This window comes from Nyctibius grandis, chromosome 3 (genome assembly GCF_013368605.1).
Source record: "Nyctibius grandis isolate bNycGra1 chromosome 3, bNycGra1.pri, whole genome shotgun sequence".
In the NCBI taxonomy this organism is placed as follows: Eukaryota; Metazoa; Chordata; class Aves; order Nyctibiiformes; family Nyctibiidae; genus Nyctibius; species Nyctibius grandis.
In genome coordinates, this window is record NC_090660.1 from 63877441 (window position 1) to 63883772 (window position 6332).

Below are 6332 nucleotides of genomic sequence, written 5' to 3' on the forward strand. Positions count from 1 at the left end.
ATTTGTGAAATGACTGCAGAACATGGCAGCCAAGGTTGTTTTATTGCAGGCAAGCAGAGCTACAAGAATATCTGACAAAAGCATCTTCAGGGTTCTTTTAGAATTGGAGAAACTAGCAATGAAAGGGCACAAACACTACATAGTCTGTTCTCAGAACAGCGTGCATTTAAACTTGCTCTAGATACCTGGTTTCTTTTGTGTCCTGTTGTGGGTATGTTTGAAAACATGTAGGAGGTAAAATCCAGGGCCTCTAGTATGAGAAGGCTTTTCAATAGTGTTACAATGGCCACTTCCCATTGAATTACCAGACTCTTTACTAGGGTCAAAGCATGTTTTTTTTTTTTTTTTTCATGAGTAAAGTAGGTCTGTACTGTTTCTTATTCTCAAACTGTAGGTCTGCTTGTGGAAGGAGCTGTTTTCACCTCTTAATTTCCCAGCCCTAGCCAGCCTTATTCTATCTGTAGCACTTTCTTTTAACTTTTTTCTTCCCCTGCCTGCCTCCCCCAGTCATATATCTATTTTTGTGGACATGGTCAGGAAAGAGCTAGAAAAGTAAATTTTATGTTTATTGCCCCACCACCCCCCAAGCTGTTAGGAAATTGGCGGGGAAACAAAAGTCATCACTACCAAATGCATTCTGTGGAAAGCATCCAATTCCTTTTTAACTCTTTGCCTTAAATGCTCAGCTCCATGAAGCTGCAGCTCATTTCCCAGGGCTTAGTGACAGAATACTGTTTTTATGAACTTGCTTAAGCTTATGAGGACGCTTAGTCACTAAGAAAAGTGTTCCTTGCTATTACTTTCTAATCTTTCTCTACTCATGTGTTTCTGTCTCTTTTTTTCCCCTCTGTATCCATTTCCCTACAGCAATTCTCATGTTTACCCCGTCTGTTTTCCTGCCACTCCCCTTTCTGTCTTTTAAAGTAATCAGCAATTAAATAGCTATGGTTATATTACTTAGCTACCAAGTGTTGTCTCATATTCCGTATGTTCTATAAGCTCTTCTGGCTGTGCCCTCAGTATCTGGGGGATGATGTAAGCCTTAGGGGTAAATAGAGTAACTAAGAAACTTAACATCAATAACTTCCAGAGTTCGCCTGCCATGTTTATTTCTATGGCTGAAGGAGTTTATATTTCTCATAATGTGCTTGCAGTTTGAAAGAATCTGAACATCTTACCGGTCAGATTTTTTTTTTGAATGCTAGAAGCATTCACTTTGTTGTTTTCTTTGTGGGAGAGTATTTTTTTTGGATTGGATTGACCAGGATGATGTTTAAAATCAAAAACATCTCATGCAGACCTGCTCTTTAACAGGAATAGGCACTTATATTTTAGAAAGCCTTGCATTAGGTTCTCTGTTTTTGCAGGTATGGACAGAAGACAGTAGGAAGATGGTGGCTTTTTTCCCCAGGGTAATGGTTGTGGCAGTAATGTAACTGCAGGTGTGGTTTATTTGCAATCTCAGTTGTGACTCTCTTCAAACTTCAGTAGTTTCTCTTACGAATTTTTCTTCTTTCATAAATCAAACCACAAGAGGGCACTGAATATTTCTGGGTTGTCTCTCAATATGTATGGTATTTAAGGATGCTAATTCACTAAGTAGTTGTACTCTGAGACACTTTTAGATATGGGGTTTCTATCCAGATGTTTCATAAAATGTAATAAATCTTTTATATGTTGTAGGGGTTAAGAGAGTGACTGGGATCATTCCAATCTACAGAAAGAATATTTCTAATTTACTTTAAAACCTCAAGCTTACAGATTTACTCGTGTGCTTTACCACCTGTGGCAAGTAAGCTGTGTTCCCCCAGGACTCCACTCTGGGAAGAACTGAGTCACCCCAGTTCACGAGTGAACATAAAATGTAACGTGTTCACGCCAACTCCATTTACTTGCAAGTCCCATCCTTCCCCACAGGCGTACTTTAGGGGGTCGTCTTTAAAACGAAAGTGTTGTAGTGCGCATGGGAATCACACGGGGGCATCTGAGGACTGTCACATTCTGAGGTAAGGAGCCATAGGGCTGTTGCTGATTTTTGACTTGCTTTCTGACATGGCACACATGCCAACGACCTCGCGAATTCCATTTCCCAACTGCTGCGGTGAGGAGGTCTGCCTGGGGCCAAGTACAGGTATGCTTCAATATCCCTTCATGTTACTTAGGTCTTCTAAGTGGTTCTCTTCTGGACAAACAATAGTTTGGGGTTGCTACAGGCCTCTGGAATGAAGAGAGAAATTCTCCCAGCTAAAGCTCATGTTCCATCGTCTGAGAGAAAACTATGTACCCCTGGAGTATGCCGCTGTAGTGGCATGGTACTTAGTGGCCAGCTACAGCCACTTTAGTAGCCACATACCAGTCACAGTTCGTTTCACACTGTAATCTGATTCATATTTATCATAAAATATACTTATGTAAAAATATCAGACATGATTCAGATTCTCGGGAAAGGGGAACAGATCAAATCCTGTATGAGTAATTAATTAATTTATGAAAGATTGTTTTCTCACACAAAAGCAAAGATAATGGTTGAAGTACATGTCTGAAGTGGCAGTGGGCAGTAAGGGGTGCAATGTTATACACCCAAGCTTCTGCTGTTTGGTTTTTAACCCTGCTTTTTAATTTACCTGTAGCTAAGCAGTGGGAGGACACTGAAGGTCTGTTTCATTTTCTTGATAGCTCTTAATCAAAGCAAGCACGTCTTGTTTGCTCCTCTGCAAGAAGATGGAACACTTGTATTTGATATCTGTTTTAATTTTCACTTTCTTACATTATATTCTGTATGACACCTGCTAGGTTTGTAAACATTGGAGTTTTCTAACTGGAAACACTTAGATTTTCAACTCGAAACATTTTGGATTTGACTGAGAGTCTCTTATCTTGCAGGTTTATCTGACAGCCCTTATCTTCATTGGTGCTTTTGCCTTATCAGCCAGGGAGATACTATTGCAGTGTTATCCCCATTTGGGAGATTAACTGAAAAAGTTAAACTAATTTGTGCAAGATAATGCAGAAAGTTTGAGACAGGGCAGGGAACGATCCCCTGAGAATAATACACCATTTGAATATCCTCCTTCTCTTTAACATTTGGTCTATAAGCACTGCTAAGTGAGCTACATAATGCTCTACAAGCTAACACTTTTCAAGATTATTTAATGAATTCATATCACTTGCAGTTGACATTGGAACTCATGATCAGTCAGGTTCCACGGAGATGTCAACAAGCAATCATGAATCACAGCTGTTCACTGGGCAGTATACTGATCGCAACATTATCAAAGCATCTGTGCTGAAACACAGATGATCAACAAAACTATTCAAACAGGAAACTACCTACCAAAAATGCTACAAAATATCTGTCTGTATAGAGCTATTTTTAATTGTTTTTGTGGTTCTCTGTAGTTAGCTGACATTGCATTTTGAAATTAATTTCCTGTGTCTTTCAAAAAGAGCATTCTTGCTCTCCTGCACTTCACTTATTTTTTCCAATCTCTCTGCCCCCATTACTGTCTCTTCCCAGATTATTATCTGCAGAAGCAGCTTTACGAAGAAGACTAAAGCAGGTGTTGCTTTAGTCCATCTGCACTGGACAATGCCTGATGAATGTTCCTTCTTCTGCAGCAAGGCAGCGGGATAAGCACTGCGGTGTTACCATTACCTGTGCTGCAGTAGTTCTCGCCGGCAACAGTGCGACTGGGCAGACACAAAGAGAGGGTGCCTGTCCAAGGGAACACGTGGTCTGCTCCGCGATGCTCCCCATCTGTCTGGTGCTAGCAAAGTGAACTCAGCAGGAGATCCAAGCGGTCACTGCAATAGATCTGCAGCAAGCTCCACAGCATGTTCTGATGTCTTTCCTTTTCGTTGCTTCTACTAGCAGCACAGGAGCATGTGGGTCTATGGGGAAAGAAATGTAATTGACTGGCAAAAGCTCAGATTTTGCAGGTGTCTCTTATGGTTACTCAGGGCTCATTAGATAGCTTAGCACCCATAAAAGTTGTGAAACATGTTCAAGGCAAAGAATTGCAAGAAAGGAAAAAGCAATCAAGCAACTAACGACCTGCTCCTCCTGCTTTGTGTTTGATGTTTTTACTTTTTCTCAAATAAAGAGTTTGTGGTCAGGACACTGATGGACTCTACCTGTAGATCAAAATGGTAATGGAAATAAAATGTGCGTTACTTTTGGCTGTTATATGCCAAACAACTGTAGAATAAAGACAAGACCTAAGACAGCCATTCTTTTTATACATCTGAAAATGCACATCATCTATTCAAATAAGTTGCACTATCCTTTATGAATTCATCTCTAGTAATACTCAGTTATTTCTTACTGTGGGCCTTGGTCTTAGAAGTATGATATGGCTATAGTGCTTTTCATCTTCAAAGAAAAATGCAAGGATTCACGTAGCAAAACCCTTAAGGAAAATACGGGGTAGATATATTGCCTGAACATAAACAGTAAGTCAGTGATAAAGCAAGATGTTTGTCATTGTAGAGAATGTGGTTGCAAAAGTAGATAAGCTCTGTAGAAAAGGTCTATCCATGATTAGACAGAAAAAAAAACTTCCTTAAGACTGCCCCTCTATTTATTACTTTCTCCTCAACATGTGTTAAAAAACCATTTAGCTACTTCATGGGTGACACTGAAATTTCTGCCAAGAACTTCTGCATTAAAAGTCCTGACATTGTTGTTCATATATTGTTTAATTTTCTGTTATGTCTTGTATTATTATACCTGACGACTGGTTGAGGTGTCAGAACTCTGAGTTTAATTAATTAAAAAGCAGTGTGAATTGGAGGAAAAACGTGTATAGGGACTGTATTTTACAATGCAGGGTTAGCATATAACTTCAATGCCTTCTCTGTTTGGTGTCACTCTGTGCCAATTCCAACACTTTCTAGTGTTTTCTTTGGGTAACTCACTTTTTAGCCAGTCCTGAGAGCAGCGATGGTCATGACACAGAGATTCATACAGCCCTTCTTTGTCGCAGGAAAATCATCCTCTTATCTCCTATTGTGAAGAGGTTGGTGTGAGATCTCAGTGCTGGTTGATGCATCTTAGACGTGGGAACGCGGGAACAGAGAGCAGATTGTCTTGATTATTTGCACGTAAAAGGGACCAAAGAAGTAGAAAAACAGGCTTTTAGACTTTCTTCCAACACGAAGTAGTAAGACCAAAAAATGTGCTGTTTCGAGTTCATCATATTACACCATCTCAAGAAAACACTTGTAAGGTACTGTAATCAAGGAATAACAGGTGCAGCTACGCTAGTCTTTTAGTTTTGATCAGGAGTGTATTTTTTAAGCAAGTATCATCATCATTCCCACTTACCATGCTTTAGTTCACATCACAGAGCAGTTTTGGAGGGTCCAAACTGAATTCTTTTGGTTTGAAACTAAACCAGAATATATTCTTCAGATCCCTGCCTAATGCAGTCCAATTGCCACACTGATGTCCATCCTTGGGATCACATCAGAGCCAGTCTGAAGTAAAACCCTGACACATGTACAGCATAGATGCCAGCGTTCTTAACACCATGTTTTAATGTATGGATCTGTTCTAGTTGGGTGGAAGTACTTGTTACTGTGGACATAGCCAATCTAACCTGGAGATGACAGTGTGCAGAATTCAAGGGCTGCCAAACTTACAGAAGTCTTGACAAAAGAGCTTTTCAACCTTCCAGACATCACTGATTTGAGAACAATTGACACCATCGTTATTGGTGGGTTGAGAATTACAGTACTTATTGTTACTTTGGTTGAAAAAACTAACGTTATAAGAACAACATCCACAACTGCCACTTCTCAGTGGATCGGCAATGAAATAAGCATGGATCTGAGCAGCAAGAAATTGCTCAGCTGTCCTCATCACTTAGGATCAACCCGTTCTTTCTTATCAGCTCTGATACTTGAAATAGTATGAGAAATGTTATTAATTTTGATATAATCGTTTGGGAGTCTGTATTTACAATACAAAATCTAAACACCATTTTTAGTTTTTATGATGCTCTAACCCAGTAGCTGGTCTGGGAAACTGAAATGTTAGCCAAGTCTGATCATACAATTACCACGAGTACCTTCAGTTTAAGCGCAAGAAGAAACTGGCAATTTCAGCACTCTCTGACAGCTAGTAAGTAGAAGAGATGACTGAAGTTGGAAGCAACTAAAACTCCAAAGAGTAACACACAGTGGTGATAGTACAATGGTACTGACATTTAAAAAATTATTTTGTATGGAATTTTTAAATAGTCCGGAAGAATACCATGATATGATTTACTGACAAATGCAGTGTTTCACATTCATCAACAATAGAAATGGCATTGCCTTTTCTAAAAGCA